Genomic DNA, 21,310 nt, shown 5'->3' on the forward strand with positions numbered 1-21,310 from the left:
TCTATCTATCTATCTATCTATCTATCTATCTATCTATCTATCTATCTGCCAATCTTTCCTTATTTCCTTTTATCTCTCTCTCCCTGCCCTCAAATAAAATTGTGCTGAAGGATGACATGGCAATTTTTAGTCTTGAGTGTCTAATTAGTTACTCATAAATGCATTCAGCTTATAATGTAGACAAGAGGTTAGAAGTTGAGTCTAGAAGAAAGTAATGCTGTATAGAAAGAGAGCAGCAAGAGGAAGGAGGACCTGGGTAGAAATCAGAGGGCCTGGGGTCAAACCCTGACTCTGATGCTTCCTGTCTGCATGATCCTGACACCTCAGATAAATTCACTTCCAAATTCCTCAGAAATGTCAAGACTAGAATATTAGCAAGTTCAAGGGACATTACTAAATAATTACCAAAAGGGCTCTGGGATTTGGAATTCAGCATTTTTTAACCCAAAGTCTTTCCTTCTTGTTGTCCCACAGAGACAAAAAGTGGGGAAAAAGGCACAGAAACAAGTCTTGCCCTAAAGGGAGGCTTTAGCCTTTGGAACTGACATCCCTGATCTTGTAATAGACAAGTACAGCCAGCTACAAAATCTCAGAAGGGATCTGAGGTTTGCCTTTAAATATGTGAGGGGCTAAGCTAGGTTCTGGAGATAGAAACACAGACACACAGACACAGACACAGACACACAAACACACACACACACAGCTCCTGCCCTCAATGTGCTTATTATTTAAACATACACTTTGAACTTCAGCATTTTCATTGCAATGTGAGTGGGGTTGATGAAGTGATTAGTTAAATCCTGTGGGGCCTAAACCTTAAGACACTATTCGATTCAATTCCATAAAAATAAGGCAGATTGCACACACCTTTGTGAATCTCAGTTTTCTCTTCTGTGTCATGTCTAAGGTCCTTAGTGGCTCTAAATCTGTGACAATATCAAAATCGACTCAACAAACATACATGAAGAGCCTAATTCCCTCAAGACATGCTACTAGGTCATATCCAGAGATCCCAAGACAAAAAGAAAAGCCTCTTTACAGATGCTAGCAAGCCGCATAGTTCTAGATGCCTGGATATTTCTTGGCTCTTTTTCACTCTCAAAGAGAACCAAAGTGGCCTCACTATGTTGGGGCCAAGGCACAGTGTGCCCAACTCTGGGTGATCAGGCACCTGACATGAGCCTGCAAGGCTCTGCCACAGGTTGGACACAGATACTCCACATGAGCGTTTGGATTGGGAACATCTGTACAGGTGTGTGCATCTCACTCTTCTTTTGAGCTGTGGCAATTCTGCTTCATTCACAGAGCACAGAGCCTTCTCTGATGTGGGCACGCCATACTGAGTGGTCCTCTGCCAGTGTCTCCCATGTCTCACAATCAATCCCAAAGGTCTTCAGAGAGACCTTGACAGTTTCTTTGCATTGCTTCTTCTGACCTCCATGTATGTACTTGCTTTAGGTCAGTTCTCCATAAAACAGTCTTTCAGGCAACCATATGTTTGGCATTAAAACAATATGGCCAGCTCACAAGAGTTGTGTTCTATGTAGTAGAGTCTGAAAGCTGGCAGTTTATTTCGATGAAAGGGACCTAGGTCTGGCACCTTTTCCTGCCATGTGATCTTTAGAATCTTCCTAAGACAATTCAAATGGAAACAATTCAATTTCCTGGCATGGCTCTGATTTCATAGGCATACAACAATGAGGTCAGCACAGCAGTTCTGCAGACTTTCTGTTTGATAGTCAGTCTAATACCTCTTCTCTCCCACATTTTCCCATCAGAGCCTCCCAAACACTTGATTCAGCTCTGTCAATGTGTGTGTCAACCACATCATCTATGTGTAAACCCTGGAAAGTAAACTGCTGAGGTAAGTGAATTTATTCACAGTATTCCAAACTTCTGCCTTTGCTGTAGCCAATGGATTCACTTCTGGATGGTGCTATGCTGGCTGGTGGAAAACCTCTGTTTTCTTGGTGTTTATCATGAGGCCCAAATTAGCACAAATGGCAGAGATTGATCCCTACTCTGTTCCATCTCAGCCTCAGAGGCCTCTTTGAGTGCACAATCAGTGTCCTGAGGTTTGGTCAAAGATGTTGAAGGAAAAGCGAGAGATTACTGCAAGGCCAGATTTGAACTCGTGAAGAGGAATCCCCCTGAGCTCAGGCCCAGTGCTTTAGCTGCTGTACCAGGTAGCTGTCCAACAGACTGTGTAAGTGAAAGCCCTATGACTGGAGGGACAAAGGCAGAAGATTTCTTGATGATGGAGATGGAGATGATGATGATGATGATGATGATGATGATGATGATGGTTTTGTTTTTAGGATGGGGTGACATGGACACATTAGGAGGCAATGGGAAGGAAGTAGTATATAAAGAAAGTTTCAATATAAAAGGAAAAGGTTATTCAAGGAGTAAGGTTCATGGAATCAACGGACTCAGCAATTCAGAGGATCATAGGATCAGACATTTAGAGTAAGAAAGGAAGTGCCTTTTTACTTTCACACAACTGGCAAGTATCTGAGGTGAGATTCAAACTCAAATCTTTCTTGCCTCTGGCTTCAGGTCTCAGCTAAATACTCATCTTCCTCTAGAAAGCTACCCTGACCTCCCTGTGAGTGCTAGTGCCTTCTCTAAGATTCTCTCCCATTTCATATTAATTTCTTTGCATATCATCTGCACAGAAGAGTAGGGGGTCCTTGATGTGAGGAGCTGTTTTTGCCTTGCTTTCTGGACCCCCTGACCTCTGGCACAAAAGATTAAACAAGTACCAGGGGTTTAATCAATGCTCGATGGCGTTCTTGCAGATGACTGCTGTACTCTATTTCTTATACAATGCTGCCTTAAGGGTTCATACAACAGTTGTTCTCAGCAAGGAAAAGGGCTGCATATCCCTTAGTAACTGCAACAGAGGAAGAGAACAGTGAATGATGGAGAGGGATGTCAAATATCGATTGAGGGAGGGGAAGAAGCTCACATAAGAGAAAAGTTATTTGGGGAAAATGCTATTATAGCCAAAGATACATTCATAAATGTAAACTTATAGCAAATTGAGATGCTTTGCCCATTACCGCATGCAGATTTTGTGGGCCTATTCTCGGATCCACATCGTGACCAAGTTCATGCAATTGGAGATGGCCTCTCTATTTTTCTAGCTTTATTGCCAATACCTCTGCTTCTAAGATTCTATGTGTGGGATCCATTGAGACAGTGCATAAACCAGGAAAGCTTCAAGTTAGAAACCCTCCTGCTAAAATGTGAACTCATGTAGATTGGTGGGGAGGGGATCTTGAGAATCTCAAAGTATCACAGTGAAACATTAAGTGAGCTGGCTCCTGGGAAATGTTCACTTATCTAAACCAAGAGCCTCAGCTGCTTCTCTGCAAGACCAGAGGCCTCATACAAAACCCACGGTGAAAGAAAAGTGCCAGAGGTCTTGAAGAGAGGTCTGCCAGCCCATGTGGGTCGTGCCTATGGTTTCATGTTACTTACACAGTAGCTTTTCAAAAAAACAGGGTGCATTTGTCCCATTGGTGGATACAATTGATGGCTTAGAAAGGCCTTCTACTGAGAGAGATCAGCAACTCTTCAATAACTTTTAAATGGTGTACCAAAAGTCTCAGTGCAGTTTAAAGCTTCAGTGCCTTACCAGTGCACTGTCTTTCTGTATAGTCTGTACGTTAAAGAGTGCCTGAAGTTTAAGCATCTTATGAGAAATGATACTATAAGGTAGTGTCAAAGGCAGAATTTGAACTCAGTCTGGTATTTCTGCCCCCATGAACAAGGTCTCAATTGCCTGTTTTGTTTTTTTCTTTTCATAGATAAATATGAGAGACAGAGAGACAAAGAGACACAGAGAAAGACAGAGAGAGACAGAGAGACAGAGATACAGAGAGATAGGAGACAAGAGACAGAGACAGAGAGTATTTAGGATATATTGATGAGAGGTAAAAAGGAAAAGGAGTTTCAGTGTCTCCAATTTCATGTGGGTGAGATCACAGATTCATTGGATAGAGGATATTTAAAATTTGCAAAACTCTTTATATAAATTTTCTCATTTAAGTATTAAAATAAAACATAACAGGTGCTGTGTGGGGGGTATTTGATCACAATTTTATAGATGACCAAACTGAGGGTGACTTCCTCATTTCCATGCAGATAATATATGTAGAATTTGAATCCAGGCATTCCTGGCCCCAAATCTAGTACTAATTGCTACATTTTGAATCTTCCAGCTAAGAGGAAATATTCTTCAGGTTTTGGAAGTCCCTGTTATAGGGATAAGGAGCATTAGTTTCTCTTTGAGCTAGTAGCTTAAGGGCCCCAGCCAGTTTTAAATCTCAGATCTTTCTCTTCTTTCCAAAACCCTTCTAAACTCTCAGGGAATTGATTTTCAGGGTGACTTTACTGATAAGCCCCTCAGTTCAAGAGCGAGAAAGGACTCGATGGCCCATAATCACCTGCCCCTCAAAGCGATCAGATATTCAGCTACAAAACCTCTTAAAGACCGCCTGCTAAATCTGAAAGGGGGTGAGATCAGCATGAACAAAGGGAGTGCCCACAGAGGTAAAATAAAATACTTGGATGTCAGAAACAAAATATACATGCTGTACCCTGGTTGAGACCTTCGTTAGCTGTCCTTCAGTTTAGAAGAGGACCATATGTTCCTGGACCTATCCCCTCACTAGGAAGCAGAGCATCGCTTTGCACAGTGATCAGACATTTTCACTGCTAATGAAAAACGCAAAATATCTATAAAGAAAATACCGTCTAATAAATTACTTCAGTGGAGAGAAATGATGTTCTGGCATAAACTAGGCCCACTCCAATTCCCCAGCATGGTTTTTGCTGTTGTGGCCGTCTTAAACATGCAAATGAGCTGCACTTTTCATGCAGAGTAAATTTAAAGGTGCATTTCATAAAAAGCCTTGGTAGTTTCAAGGTCTTCTTAAAAAAACCTCCCATTCTCTTCTACAACACGGGGAGATTTCCATAAGGAAGGAAATTTCTGATCTGATTGGACGTGAAAAAAATAATTTAATTCAGTCACTTCACAGAATTTTTCAGGGAATTCTGTTCTACTTCAGCTTTTTATGGAGGAAGTTGATGAATTTAAGAGAAAAATATTTAAAAGGAAAAGAAAATTTCAAAGGATATAAATCTTTGGTAGAGGTCATTTAATTTCATGCCTTTTAAGATACCCTTTCACCATATTCTGAATTTATAGATGTTTCATTGCATGAAAACAAAAACAAAAAAGCAACTCCATTAATTGTTATAATTTACTTATTAGATAACAAAAATTTTAACAGGGGACCATCTAGGCATCTCAAATTCAACATGTCCCTCACCAAGTTAATTATCTTTCTCTTTCATTCACCCTCCTCCTATGCTATATTGGGGTTTGTTGAGCAGCTAATTAATATATAGGTTGCTGCACTTGGAGTTAAAAATATGTGAGTTCAAATCCTGTCTTAGATAACTAACCATCAGTTAGTCAATCAACAACCTTTGAAAAGTACTGTCTTCCAGGGATTCTGCTAAGCACTGTGTGCTCCTGAACAAAATTACTTAAACTATGTCTGACTCAGTATTCTCATACATAAAACGGGAGTGATAACAGCATCTACCTCACAGGGCTGTTTTGAGGATCAAAGCAGATAACAAAAATGTAAAATTTTTGAATTTTAAAGCACTCTAGAAATGCCATTTCTGCTGATAAAAATGCCATTATTTCATCTAGCCCCCAAACTCCGGCATCCTAACCAAAACTTTACTTCCCTATATTTAATCATTTACTAGTTTTGTTGATGCTACCTCTTCAACCTTTTACATCTGACTCCTGTAACAGTAATGGGAATTTGAAGATATTCCCTGCCCTTTAATAGGCCAGATATCATCACATGGAGCCTGTGGTGGGAGGAATTTGCTGAAAGGTGGAACAGAGCCCAGAGGAACATGGGAGTCAGAGCAGATGGCAAGGTGGAAAAGAGAGGAAGCAGGCAAGTAGACAGTTAGGCTTGTGAGTGTTTGTTTGTGGGAAAGCTAAAGGTTAACCCACTCAATAAGTGTCTAAGGTTGGATTTAAACTTTTGCTTCTGTCTTATAAATGGACAGTCTGTTATATTTTGAAATTCAGAACTGTGCTGGCATATTCATAATCACCAGCAGTGCTGCAAATATTGTATTGGCACTGCACATCCTCTGCTGTGGAAGTGCCTCTGAAATTGATATATCTGTTTTCTAAGAGTTGTCTTACCAGGCAGGTACACTGAACAGAGCATAAGCCTTTCTTCCAAAAGGAACCAATCAGGAGCCTTCATGGAATCAATGTCTTGCTCACTCCCAGATACTTTTGCTATTGTTTGATATCTCACCTTGCTGAGCTGTGCCCTTCCTTCCCCAAACCAGCCTTAACCAGACTTTTGGTCAACTGTTCCCTCAAAACACCCTACTTCCGTGTCCCTCCTTTTCCTGGGAAACAGGAAACTTTTCCAACCCTTTTCTTGAACCTCACCTTTGTAGTTTTCAATATAAATCTCGCCTTTCTTCCCTATGTTGTGGGCTTTCTTGTACTTGTAGTGCATCAGCACTAGTGTCTGATTTTCACCCTAACAATTTTTTCTGCTTTCACAAAACTCAGCTTATACTCCTCTGCATTTTAAGGGATGGGTTTCAGCTGGCTGACACCACTCTCACTAAAGTTCCATCTCAGGTGCCATGACGTTGATGGAAAAATTCAATTTATTACCAAAAAAAGTGCCTACTATGTATCAGACCTTTCCAGTCTCTTTTGAGGAGGTTTTGGACATGAGCCACACCTAAGCCTTTCTACCCAGGATCCGGGGTAGGGGCTTAAAGAACTAGCTCATAAAAGAAAAAGAAAATAATGCTGACCTTTGTCTTTTAAAACAATACTCCTGGCTCTTTCTTCTCCCTACCCTGAAGATAGTTCTTTGGATCCCTTAGTGGGTGAGCAGACTCCAAAACCTCCTGGAATATAATTTTTTAAACCAAAAGTTTTCATGTGATTTGTGGGGAAATCAAATATTTAACTAAGGGGGAGGCTTAAATCCCAAAATACTGGGGAGTGTCCTTAAACATCCCAAGCAATAGCTGAATTGCAGAGCTGAGCTTTCTGGACTGTATATGACAGTAATTGTTAAGTGACTGAGCTGGAGAGACCTGACTAGGTTCACCCACTCAATAAGTGTCTAAGGTTGGATTTAAACTCAGGTCTTCCTAATTCCAAACCAAGTGTTATCTAGCTGCCTAAGGAAGCATCCCAGGCCAAACCCCTCATTTAAAAAATGAAGAAAGTGAAACACAGAAACAGTCAATGATATGTCTGGAGTTGTGAAGAAAAATAAGCAGCAGGGTCAGAATGCAAATTCAGATTCTGTGAGTCCCAGTTCAGTTTTCTCTCACTGCAGTATAGTGATTCAAGAAGAGAGTTCAAATCCTGCTTCTAATCGGTACCATCTGTATGTTTATTTCCAGTCACTGCATCTAAGCTTGTTTCATTTGTTAAATAGACGTAACTATCCATGACATTAAATAGACATAAACATAAATAGATTTAACTTTCCATGATCCTTCTATCACCATGATATTGTAGGGAGTGAATGAGATAATGGATCTGAACAACTTGATAAGCTTTAAAATGCAATTATTATTGTATTTATTACTTAGTTTTATTACTTATTAGTAATATTTATTAACACACTAAATATAACTAATATACCAAATAATATTGCTGAAACGATGGTATTTCATTAAAACATGTCCATTTTCTTATTATTTTCAGTTATATGTGTTTAAGCCTTTTCCCGTAAATATTCCTTTCTTCTTAATGAATTCAGATTAATTATTTTAAATATTTCATTCAATAAGTTATTTTCCATTTAAAAAGGAAACCAGGAAATTCCAGCCAAGATGAATGACTGCCACAACCACCTCCAAAACCCAACTGATTTGCATTCAATTGAATGATGAGAGTAAACTTCGTCAGATTGAAGCATTCCCTCAATGAGCTGCTTGTCTGATCTGGGAGAGAGGGCAGGATTCTCTATTCCTTTTATCCTTGTATCTCTTTCAACTACTCTGTTCTGTGTATTATCATTTATATACATGGTTATAATTAAAGCTAAAAATTATGGCACAGCATGATATTCTCTTGTAATTTTTTATTTTAATGAGGGCTACAAAGATTATATCCACTCAAGTGTATGAGACTGGATTGATGGGAAATGCTTTAATTAAGTGATACTGAGAAAAAAAAGAGGAGAAAGAGGTAGTGTGTGAGCTCTGATGAGTCACTAAGTTAAGGCAAGCAATTTGAAAGAGCCCCGTACAATACCTGTTCCCCCACTGTTGATTAAGAATCCATATTATGCTAAAATCTTCCTTTTAGTGAGTGAACTCCTTATAGTTGGAAATATAAAGCCTGAGCCTGGATGATCACATGTCAGGTCTACTGTAGGAGCTTTCCCAGCATGGGCTGCCAAGTGTGATGACCTATGATGTCAAATTCAGCTCTTAAATTCTATGATGTGTATATTGGTTAGTCTGAACCTAGGTGTTGAAGGTATCGTCACTTGGACTTCCAGACAGGAGAAGAGAATATTTCTCAGGTTCAAAGGATGGGAATTCAAATATGCTTAGTGTACTTTGACAATGAAAGGGTGTATATTTCCCATTTTCCTTCAGACTCCATTTTTGATAGATACCAAACAGCTCACAAGTGATCCAGTGAAACCACAGACAGAATTCAATGAGGACTTTTTACCTGGTGTTCTTCCCCCTTTACTTTCTATGACTTTAAAGGATGCCCAACTCTTCACCTTTCTCTTTCTTTTTATGAACCAAAAACAAATGCACCTGTCTCAATTATACCCCATATTGCTTCTAAATCATACACTCTGAAAATACAGACAGGTAATCTCTTGAAAGAAATATCAGAAAACAAACAAATGTACAAAATTCTTCCTTATCCATTGGAGAGGAACAGAAATGTTGCCAAGAATATTTCATGTATTGGTTCCTTAGGGGTTCTGTAATATTGGATCTCTGGTATTTTAGGTCTGACATCAGCCTCAGACTTAATTTGATATTACATGCAAAATTTTCTAGAGGAGGAAGCCAAGGCCCTCAGAGGTGAAAGTTCAGACTCAAAGTCTCCATATTTGCTCTCACCAAAAAATGAAGCTGGGGATAGAATTGGGGGAGGAAAGTTAGGAAAGAGCTCCTGAAGAAAGTGCCATTTTGAAAACCTACATGCAAACAAGGCAAAAACAGTGAGTTCAAGATTCATAAGTGAGGAAGGACAGAATTTATTGTCATCATAATTCATGAGGATTGCATGAAATTCTAATGCAAATATTGTTTGAATAACTTTTTTGGCTGTGGTTATTTGCCCCATTCTTCTCTCATTAGTATAAACCTTCCCTGCTTTTCTGTTTTCTTTGATTCTAATAAATGTCCTACAGATTTTCCAGAGTAGCTATATTATGTGAGGCTTTCTACATGACCAAGACAACTTTAATTTGAATAGCTTCGAAGAGAGTTGCTTTAGCTATCCCTGAAACCAATAGGCTTCCTTTGTATGTCTTCGGAATGGTTTAACCAGTATTTCTCCAGTGTTTCTTCTGTGACTGTGGGTATGACCATGTCCATGATATCTCGTTCTCTCCCATTAACTTCCTGAATTTCTTCTGATAGTTCACAGCCTGGCACCCTGTAACAATGGATGGCCCAAAATGAGCTGAGGAATTTATGCCGTGTAATCCATTGATGCAGTAATATGGTTTTAGAAGGGTATATAGGGAATGAAAGCTATTCTTTCAAATATTTCTTGAAGAGACAAAGTTGATGAAATCCTTATAGACTGAATGACCAAATTTGTTCATTATGAAAAATCAAAAGTTTAACTTCTCATCTTTTATCTTCTTCATTCCAGGGAGAAAGCCACCAAGAAAAAATAATCACTTTATAAAACATGAACATTTCCAAAAGCCTTGAGTAAAGGTTATTGGATGGATCACTCACTCTAAAGATGTAATGGACTGAACTACTTTTCCATATCGAGGTAAAATTATAGGCTGTGGGTTTTGAACAAATGGCACCAGCAGGTACCAATTTGTAGGTGCAATGGGTCAGCTGACTTTGCAAGCCTGAAATGGAAACAAGTATTCTACATAATCAAAAGGGAACAAAGTTCAACCAAAATGAGGCTTTGAGTGTGACCAAATATCTAACAAAGAGAGCACATTTATTCTGACAAGTGCAAATTAGCCCTGGCTATAAGTTGTGGGGAATGCCACATTAATGTAAAATATAAGCTAGGGATTTCAATATATAAACACTTGAACTTGACAAAGAGAGGGCAAATTTTTACTTCAAGATGTGATCTCATTCTCAGTTTTCCAACAAAAAAAAACTTTTTAGTACCAGAAAGCAAGACTGTCTGATAGTGAATGTGAATTAAAATTCTGATTTCCCCATCTCTTCAAATTATGGTAGAAATCCAAATAGATTTCTACCACCTGAAGATAAAAAGTAGAGAGAGAGGTTAGGTATTTAATATTTAACAATGGGAAATTGTTTTAATTGATGGGATATTGTGACATTTTCATACTCCAAGAGATCAAATTCTATGAGGGCAATCCAACCCATTCTTCCCCATTTTACCCATTTAGCTCTAAGAAAATTAAATATTATCAATCATCTGTTATGTGTAGGGTACTGTGTTAAGTTCCAATGTTACAAAAACAAAGCAAGGGAAAAAAAGACACACAAAAAATATAATAAATGTCTTTTCTCTCAAGATCTTTGCGCTGTATTGGGCAGAGTAGCCTATAAGTTAGAGCTAGCCTCACATAGTAGATGCAGAGCTTATTTGGGAGACCAGTAGATCTCATTTAAAGTTTTGTCTCTGACACATATTGATTGTGTGACCTTTGGCAAGTCACAGTCTCTCAGTGTCCTATTTAAATCTCTGAGGCAGGAAGGTAGAAAGTGCAGATTGTTCTTGGTAGAGATAGTTCTTTCCTTGATAATTTATCTCTACAACAATGAAATCACAGATCTGATAGAAGAAGAAAAAAGTTAAATATGCACAGATTAATACAACATTAATCTAAGAAGGGAGGAAATACTAAAAATTCAGAGGATAAGGAATGTTTTCTTCTAGGACAGAATGTGACCTGGGACTTATCAGAAGTTATAGATTACAAGTGAAAAGAGAGTGTATGACACATATGTGGAACACTGCATACAAAGGCATAGAGGTGAGAGACTCAAGGCTAAATCATAATAATACTAAATGGGCCAGCTTGGTTAGAAAGTAGAGAGTGGGAAAAGCCTCAACACTTCTGGGAACGTAGATTATAAAGAGCTTTCAAAGCCAAGCTGAAGAGTTTGTGTTTTATATGAGAGATGATCGAGGGCCCTTGAAGATTCTTGAACAGGGAAATGATATGGGAAAACTTATGTTTCTGAATCATTATTTTGGCAGCTGTGTGGAAGATAGATTAGATAGTGGAGAAACAGTAAAGAAAGGGACTCTGTCTTAGCTAACCATTTTATCATTCCCAGAACCAAACTCAGTCTTCTGCACACAGCAAGCACTTAATAAACATTTTTGAATAATTTTAATAAATGTGTTATGCTCTGTTTGCCAGTAATTCAAAATGAAATGCCAGACAATAAAAGTCATCAATGATTTTCTTATGATGAAGCCTTTTCCTTTTCAATTTTTATGAGAGATTTCAATATGAGAAAGGTGAAAAAGGAAGAGGGGTGACATCTGGAAAACATGACACGATGAAAGATTATGCAGCATATATTTTTGCAGTTAAATATTATAATGTAATATAAACTCAAGAAAGTTTCATTTATGGGTCTTTCAATTTATAGACCTTAAGGCTACTTGCGAATGGAAATGAGCACATTTTGAAGGAGCTACCCCAAGGTACACAAAGACCCCTAAGAGACAACTAGGATTTACTCTCTATTATGGTTATGCTTCAACACTTAATGGAGCCTGCTATTATGGAATGGTGGGGTGTATTCCCCAGGCTGAATCTTGCTAGTTCCTTCAATCAGTTCCAATATGGAACAATCTCAAGGCCCTTCCCCATCTCAGCTGACCTCCCACTACTTTTTCTAAGCCCTTTCTAAAATGCAGTGCTTAGAACCGAGCACAATGCACCAGATCTGATGCAAATAAAGCAAAGGAGGCTGGACGTACATGGCTGATACTGAGCCTATCAGAAGCAGGGATAGCACAAAAAAGAGACTTGTTAAAAAGACAGCATCCTCCCCACCTTCACCAACCCAAGGCTTCTCTATTTCCTAATCCAATTTTATTTCCCACCCCAGTGCATAAACCGTGCCTTGTCCTCAAAATGTGCTTACTAAATCTTTGTCCATCTTGTCCTGTGCAAAGTCATCAATTTCATCACGTCCTATTTCTCTTCTAAAACCAGAAACAAGAATTTGTCACGTTGCCACGTGATGGGAATCTCCTCTGGACATTTCCAGCCACAATGTACTTCCCATCCAAGTTACCTCATGTGTTATTCTTACTTGTTTAAATTTTCTGTGATATAAATAATGGTCCCAAATGATAGGGTCATAGATTTGGAACTAAAATGGACACTCAGAATTATAGTGTAATCCCTTCATTTTACAGATGAGGAAAATGTGTCTCAGAGAAGGTGTGGGATTTGTTTGAGAGCAGGCACGTTGTTTTCCAAGATTTGAATCAATATCTCTTAACCTATGTTGATATCCATAATTGATGGATTCCAGCTATGAACATGTTAACAAGTCTGTTAGTGTCCCAGGGAACTCTCCAAGATAAGAACTTATGGATGATTTTTTTTTCTTTTTGCATCTATGAAGGGAGTTTTCACCATGGGAGTTCACGAGTCCCATTAAATTACAGAGTTGGACAACATTTTCTACTCATTTTATTGTTGAGCCACTTTAATCTTGACTGACATTTTATGACTCCATCTAGGGTTTTCTTGGCAAAGATACTGGAGTGGTTTGCTATTTCCTTCCCCAGTAAATCAATCAGTCAGTCAAAGGAAAAGTGACTTGCCCATGGTCACATAGCTAGGAAGTATCTGTAGCTGGATTTGAACTCAGGTCTTCAGTATTCAAAATCTATCCCCATTGCTCTGTCTACTGAACAATTGGCTACCTCCAAAAGAGAATGTATAAAACAAGCATGCATACATACATACATACATACATACATACTTCCACTTACACATAAACACACATAAGTTAAAGGCATCTTTACAACTTTACACTGACGCTGGGGCCCTATTATTTCCTGAACAATATTCATTTTTTCATCCATTCTGTTTTTCCTGTATATGTAGTTGGATGAATCTCTTTCAGCTTACTTTGATTTCAGTTGGTATCACTGGAATTTGAACGCAGAATGTGTGATTCTAACTATTAGACTTGCTTCACCCTGCCATCCTTATACTACTAAAACAAATTCACAACCGTTTCACCAAATTAAATTGCAGAAATATACCAAAGGCTCCTTCCTTCTGCTGTGGCTGCCATTGGGGCTACACGCTGCAGCCATGGCTATCTGGTACCCCATGTCCGTGGGCCTCAACAAAGGCCATAAAGTTACGAAAAACATTTCAAAGCCGCGACACTGCCGCTGCCGTGGGTGCTTGACCAAACACACAAAGTTTGTGAGAGATAAGATCCGGGAGGTGTGTGGATTTGCCCCTTAAGAAAGGTGGGCCATGCAATTGTTAAAAGTCTCCAAGGATAAGCGAGCCCTTAAGTTCATCAAAAAAAGAGTGGGAACTCACATCCGAGCCAAGAGGAAGAGAGAGGAACTCAGCAATGTCCTAGCTGCCATGAGGAAGGCTGTTGCCAAGAAGGACTAAACTGGACTCTACCAACCTTCCCCACTTAGCCAATAAAGATTTGACAAATAGAAAAAAAAATATAGCAAAGGTCTAAAACTAGAAATAGAACAAGATTCTCACTTCAATAAGTACCCAACACCCAATTCAGACTCATTTGTATTTATACAAAAACCATGTAAGAAAAGAAATTTGGGCACTCCAAATTGTTTGCCCAGCATTGGCTTCTAATATTAGAGACAAGTGACTGCTTCAATTATGAAGAGCCCAGCAAGAGTTCCGATTTACTGAAAGCAGGCACCAGCTCCAGTCTAGAAGATTTTAATTTGAACTCACCCTTGGATATTTGGGCCCGCTGAAATTACCTCCTAAGCTGCCAATACCATCATTTTCATTTAAAGTGTGCTGCCACACAGAACCTAAATGTCAAAACTTAGCTCAGTGTTTAATGAGTAGATAAATAGTAGAAACCACGTCTCTCAGAAATTCAGTGAGGCTATTATTAGGGAACCAGAGCATCCAAACGTGACATTTACCTCCCTTTTATGGAGCTATTTTAGTTTTCTTCTCTATTAAATTCTCCTCTAATTTTAGAAACTTTTAAAAATAGAAATTAAAAACAATCACCCTTTTGTTTGTTTATTATTTTTCTTTGGAATTCACATGAGCTGCATCTTTTTGTTCTAAATCCCAGCTCCCAAGCAATGTGTAGTGGACTTTTTTCAGGTATTCTTCAAAAATGAAAAGTTGTTGATCCAGGCAGAAGATCCTTAAAAATTGCTTTTATGTTATATGTTTTCAAATTCAGATGGTTTCAACATGGAAAAGCCTGGGACCTCAGAGTCAGATGCCATCTCAGAGGTTATTGAGACCCACCACAATGTGAACGGGATTCTCTTCTACAACCTTGGGAATGAGTGATCACCTGGATTTTCTCTCCCAACACCAGCGAGGGGAATCCACTACCATTCAGAGGCAGTCCAGCCCATTTGTGGATCATTCAAATTGTTTTAAAAACGTTTCCTGACACAACACTGTACAACTTCTCAGGATTGTTCCTATTTTTGTTCACTGGGATTAAATGAACAGGTCTGTCCCAACTGCCCGGAACACACTCCTGCTGTCCTCCACCTCCCAGAGGCCTTCTCTTCCATTAAGATACAACTCCAATGATGGTTTCTACATAGAGTCCTTCACAGTGAACAGATTGCTATCCTTCTCTTCCAAACTAACTTATATTTAACTCATTTGTATCCGTTTATATTTGTTTTGAGAATTATCATTATTATCCTAATATTATTATGTGTTGTTCTCTTTATACTATATATATGAATGCATGTAAGTTTATATGCATATATGCACATATATGCACCCATATACACACTCAAACTCTATGGACTTTTCTCCCCCATATAAGTGTATATTCCTCATGAGTAGCATTGCTTCAGCCTTTGAGCATGTACATGCTAAGTGTCTAGAACAGTAATAGTCACATAGTAGGTGTGACAAAAAGCACTTGGTAGTTGTTGATTGGTCTATTCAAGTTTAATGGTCCCCCTTGCACATGGCAGCCTTAAAATACTTATACAAAACCGATGTGCTTCATCTCATTATTGTGATTGCAGGAAAGGATGGTGGGCTTGGGGACAGGAAGGATGCAGGAAGACTTCATAAAGCCAAAGGATTGCTAATTTAAGGTTTTATGTTTCAAAAGTACCTTTCTTTTATCTTTCTGTTTCTCTTTCTGTCTCTCCCTGTCTATGTCTGTATGTATGTCTGTCTCTCTCATTTGTGTGTGTGTGTGTGTGTGTGTGTACATATGTCTCTCTGTGTGATGTATCTGAGTTGGGGGGAGGGGTCTTCAGGTCTGGAGAATTTCTAATCAATCAATTAACAATAGCTTATTAAGTATTGTCTTGATAAACAGAACACAAAGGTAAAAATGATTAGGCTTCGCCTTGAAGGCTCTTACATTCTTTGGGGCACATAATATGTACATTAAAAAACAAAACGGGGTGGCTAAGTGGCGCAGTGAGTAAGAACTCTGGCCCTGGAGTCAGGAGGACCTGAGTTTGGTTCTGGCCTCACACACAACACCCACACACACACAAAAACTAGCCGTGTAATCTTGGGCAAGTTACTTAACCCCAATTGCCCTCCAAAAGGCAAAAACAAAACAAAACAAAACAAACAAATATGGAAAAATAAATTGAAAGAGAACTTTGGAAAGGAGTGACCAATACCTGCTAGGAGTTGGGAAAGACATGTAGAAAATATTGTTTGAGCAAAATTTTGAATGGGTTAAATGTGATGGTGTCTAGCCCTGTGATTTCTATGGGCCTGATGAATTCCCAGAATGGAAACTTCCTCTGCTGATGCATAGCAACCATTCTTCTGAAATGTATAATCTTAGAGACTGACCAGGGATACTGAGAGACAAAGTGCAATTCCAATGATCACACAGAAAGAATGTAACAAAGACTTAACTTGGACCCCAGTTATCAGTTATTTTTTTTTCTTTCTATTATGTAATTCTTTAAATGCACAACTTCACTGGAGTGAATATTACAACTTTCTACATGTATTGTGTAAGTCACATGACACAGTGAGGGCACGACCAACCACAGTGTGAGGATGAGTCTGACAATTTATATAGGTTACTGGCCCTGGAGTCTAGAGACTGGAATCTTGGGAACTGAATCATTGACATTTTAGCTTCCTCTACTCAGGATTATAATTATCCAATTGACAAAATGGATTCATTAATCACTTCATAAACATGTGCAGTCACCTAGTTGGCCAGTATCCTAGCCAGTCTTAAAGGTCACTGCAAAAAAGGTCAGAGACTTTATTTAGATGCTTTATTCCACCATGTTCAAGGGAAAGCAGGTGGCACAGTGGATAAAAGGTGAGATTCTCAATAGAATTTTGGTTTTTGGAAGATTAGTCAAGTTGATGGGTTTTTGTTTCTGATTTTGAATACTACTAGTGCTTAGTATAGTGCCATCACAAAGTTTCTTGATTTGTTTTGATTTATTCTTTTAATATCTATTGTTTGTTGGGTTACTGAAATTTACTGAACTTGGTTTCCAGAAGATCTGAGTTCAAATCCCACTTCTGACACCAACTAACTGTGTAAGTTTGGGCAAATTCCTTACCTTCTCTGAGGTTGAGAAAACTCTATAAGAAAGAGTATTGTCTCTGAAGACAGAGGATCTGAGTTCAGACTCTGCCTCTAATACTTATTATCTGGTTAACCCTGGAAAATTCATATAAACACTTTTGGCCTCTGTTTTCTCACCTATAAAAGAAGAATAGAGTTTGATTATATGGCCTTCCAGGTAATTTCCAAATATAAACTTGGAAGTCTCTAATTTCTAGTTCAAACACTACTGAAATCATTCATCCCTGATTGACTTCCTACCATAATCTAAGAATTTCTCCTCTTCAGAGAGACTGATTTCTCAGAATCTCAAAGGCAGAGAGTCTGCAGAGAATATTTAGTCCAATTCTATATAGGAATTCAGAATAGACTCAGGGTTATTAACCTGAGGTCCACAGATCACTTGGGATCTGAGCAAAAATTTTAGAGGGTCCTGAACTTGGATAGAAAAAAGTAATCTTTCTTTACATATAATTGATTTTCTTGTTCTACTTTGTATTTTATACATTAAGAAAAAACTTTTTTTGAAAACTAGTCTATTGGTTTCATGAGATTGTCAAAGGGACATAATAAAACATTAAGAACTTGTCTAAATTATTTAAGTTTCTTTAAACATTGCCATCGGGGCGTCCAGGTGGTGCAGTGAGTAAGAATGCCAGCCCCAGAGTCAGGAGACCTGGGATTGGTTCCAGCTTACCACCCATACAAAATAACTGGCTGTGTAACCTTGAGCAAGTTACTTAACCCCAATTGCTTTAAAAAAAATTGCCATCCCACTTTCATTTAAGTCAGTAAGTCAACAAACATTAATTCAACACTAATTACCACTTAAATACTGTGCAAAGCATTGATAATAGAGAGATTAAAATAATCTGCTATCAAGAAGCTCATATTCAATTAAGATTGAATGGAGGGGCAGCCAGGTAGCAAAACAAGTAAGAGCACCGGCCCCAGAGTCAGGATGACCTGGGATCAAATCCAGGCTCAAACACTTAGCACCCCACCCAGAAATAACTGGCCGTGTAACTTTAAGCAAGTTACTTAACCCCAATTGCTTAAAAAAAAAAGATTGAATAGAAGCTGGGGGAAGGGTCCTCCAGGGCTCTCTAGTTCAAACCCTTTACTTTGCAGATGATGTAATTCATAACTAAAGAGGGGGAAGGTCAAGATCAAATAGGTATTCAATGGTAGAGATAAACTCAGATCATCTGAATGTGAAGGTTGTGTCCTTTGCTTCCAACCAGGCTAAAGACCTTACCTTGTTAACCTGAGGAATCTCACACCCATGTAATGACCCTGAATTTAACTCTTTGTAATGTCTAACCTGGGTCTATCCTCTGAGGCTGAACAGAAGCACGTCCTCCATTTTCACCATCCAATAGTTCAACTTTAATCAGGGCATACAAGAGTCTGCTTTCAGTGGTTCTGCTCATTTGTCCTAGCTTCTTCAATATTCTTTCCGTTTCATTACCATTTGTTCTGCTTTCAGATTGTCATTTAGAAACTACCTCCTTCCTCTCCTTACCCAGCCTTCACATTTATGTAGAGAAAACAAACAAAAAGATCTAGGTCTAAACATTCATACATTTACAAATTGTAAGGGGGTGTGCCAGACTGTTTTAATATCTTTACCTCCTCCCCAACCAAAATAGGATCCTTGGTTCATCTTGTGAGTGGTATTTTTTTTTTCATTTTCTGGAGTAGAACTGCTATTAGCAGACTTTTGTGAGTTTTAAATCACTCCACTGACTTTGCTTTGAGTAATTGGCACCTCAATTAACCTCAGACTCACAGAATTTTCATTTCAGAAGGGATGTGGGAGTCTATCGAGTTTAAACCATAAATGACAAAGACCCATTCTCCAGCTTCTCACACAAACTTGCCATTCAGTCTTTAGAAGACCTCCAAGGAAGATTAGTCTCCCTAGTCATCCCATCTCACATCTATGGACCCCTAATTGTTATGGATCCTGATTTTATGCTGTGACCAAATCCTTGTAGACTTTTACCACTTAAGTGATCCAATACAGTGAAAAATACACACACACACACACACACATCACACACACACACACACACACACACACACACCTCACACTCACAATATAGCACCAATCATTGGAAAAACAATCAGTAGGTCATTCATGAACGGAGGCTTTGCTTTCTGTAGTAAAGTTTAACAAATGATAAAGTGCTTGATAAGGAATTTTATATCCATCCATGACTATAGTTTTAGATAATCTCTTTATTTTGCTATTTGTCATTGAGAGGAGTTAAATAATCATTGCACTAATAATTATTACAGTGAAACAAACTGTTCAGTTGCAGTAATTAGCGAATGATTGTGCCACGAGGAAGACAGAGGATATTATTTTTTTTAATTTAATCCTATTGAGGGCAGAGCTGAATGAATGCATTGGCTAGTCTGCATAGAAGAAATAAATAGCTTAAGGGCTGATAGCTGCACAAAAGAAGAACCTAATTCCTGGGCCATTCTGAAATGAACAGCCAACAAGCCCAGATCCAGTTTAGTCAATAAGTTTGAGCAGCCAAAGAAGAAGATCCTTTAAAAAGTTACTCTCTAGTATCCATTTAAGTCAACAACCTAACAGGCCTAGATTAAGTATTCACTATATACTAAGCACTGTGGAAAGCATCAACAATAGAAAGATCCCCTCCCCCCAAAAAAACAAAGGAGATCATATTTAATTGTGCTCAAATGTTAGATTAAATATGTTCGATATTTCTGTCATTCCAACCAGGACATAATGCTGACCTGCACAACCAGTACCAAGGGGTATTTTTTTCAAGAAGCCTGCATTTTCTGAAATTAACCTAGAAAAACCTTGGCTTAACAGAAAGTCATGAGTGCTGTACATGCCATTTTGGGTAAAGGTACTTGTGAGGTTTTAATACAGTAAAAAAATTGTACTATACATACACACACATGAAAATTTGGAACTATTTACTGAGGTTGCCATCCCTATTCCTCTGACATCAGGTAATCTCACTATAAGCATGTGGTTGAGTCATTTCAGTTGTGTCCGACTCTTTGTGATCCTATTTGGAGTTTTCTTGACTGAGGACGGGTTTGCCATGTCCTTCTTCAGCTGGAGATGAAGAAACATATAGCTAGTATATGTCTGAAGTCAGATTTGAACTCAAGAAGTTTAGTCTTCTTGACTATAGGCCTAGCACTCTATCTACTGTTGGTGAAAACCAATCAACCAATAAATTAGCAAGTATTTTTTAGTGCCTACTATCTACAAGGCATTGTATCTGAAGGCATAAATTAATGAATACTACTGCTTTTCTTATTGTATTACATTGGTATTATATTATTATTATTATGTTACTAATTTTAATAATAATAATAACATTATATTTTATTTGCATAACCCTTTATAGTACTCAAAATACTTAATAAACATGTTCTCAATGTTTTATCCCAATCTGGGGAGGTAGGTATTTAACAAATATTATTTCTGTTTCACTGATGAGAAAACTTATCCTTAGGGACTTTAAGTATCTTATAACTAATAAGCAGGGGCACAAGAAATGAATGTCACAGGACCATATGTTTAGAACCTGGAAGAGATATCTGAGGTAATAAAGCATAACTTCCCATCACACCTAGAGAAAGTGACGCCTAGAAATGCAAGTGATCAGTACTAATTGGTACATATATACATACACATATATTATACATATACACACAAATATACATGGCTATCACCTCTAAGATTCAAAGCTACGCCTTCTGCCCTCATAGGCTCTCATTTGTCTTGTACACTTATTTTATTTTCAACATATATAACAATATGTTCAGTCAAGATCTTAAAGTGCTCTCTCCCTCCTCAAATATTCTTATGTCAGATTTTTTTTTTCATATGTCCTTTCTCCCTCTGGGATAGTACAATTTAATTCAAAAGCATTTATTAAACACCTTGTATATCCCAGGCACTGAGATTACAAGTTAATTCAAGAAGCATTTACTAAACACTTCCTATGACCCAGGCACTGAGAGTACAGTTTAATTCAACAAGCATTTACTAAATACCTCCTGTGTCCCAGGCATTGCGAGTACAATTTAATTCAAGAGACACTTATTAAACACCTCCTATGTCCCAGACAGAATTCAATCAATTCATTGTGATAAATGATGAATCTAGGCCTCTCTGCTTGAGGCCAGAGACTCTGGGTGTTTTTTTTTTTTCCCCCAATCTCTAATGCCTCCCATGGTACCTTAG

General features: G+C 38.3%; 1 protein-coding gene and 1 pseudogene across 1 annotated transcript in view; one reads left to right on the forward strand and one right to left on the reverse strand.

Annotated features, from left to right (window-relative positions):
* The window catches only part of LOC138172037 (protocadherin-15-like), a 2,287,527-nt gene that overhangs the window by 1,151,898 nt on the left and 1,114,319 nt on the right, over nt 1–21,310 (reverse strand). The window lies entirely within an intron of this gene.
* Nucleotides 12,381–14,538, forward strand: LOC138172080 (large ribosomal subunit protein eL36-like; annotated as a pseudogene).

This window comes from Petaurus breviceps, unplaced genomic scaffold (assembly GCF_028583685.1).
Source record: "Petaurus breviceps papuanus isolate PSGF00001 unplaced genomic scaffold, PetGlider_PUasm1.0 490, whole genome shotgun sequence".
NCBI lineage: Eukaryota > Metazoa > Chordata > Mammalia > Diprotodontia > Petauridae > Petaurus > Petaurus breviceps.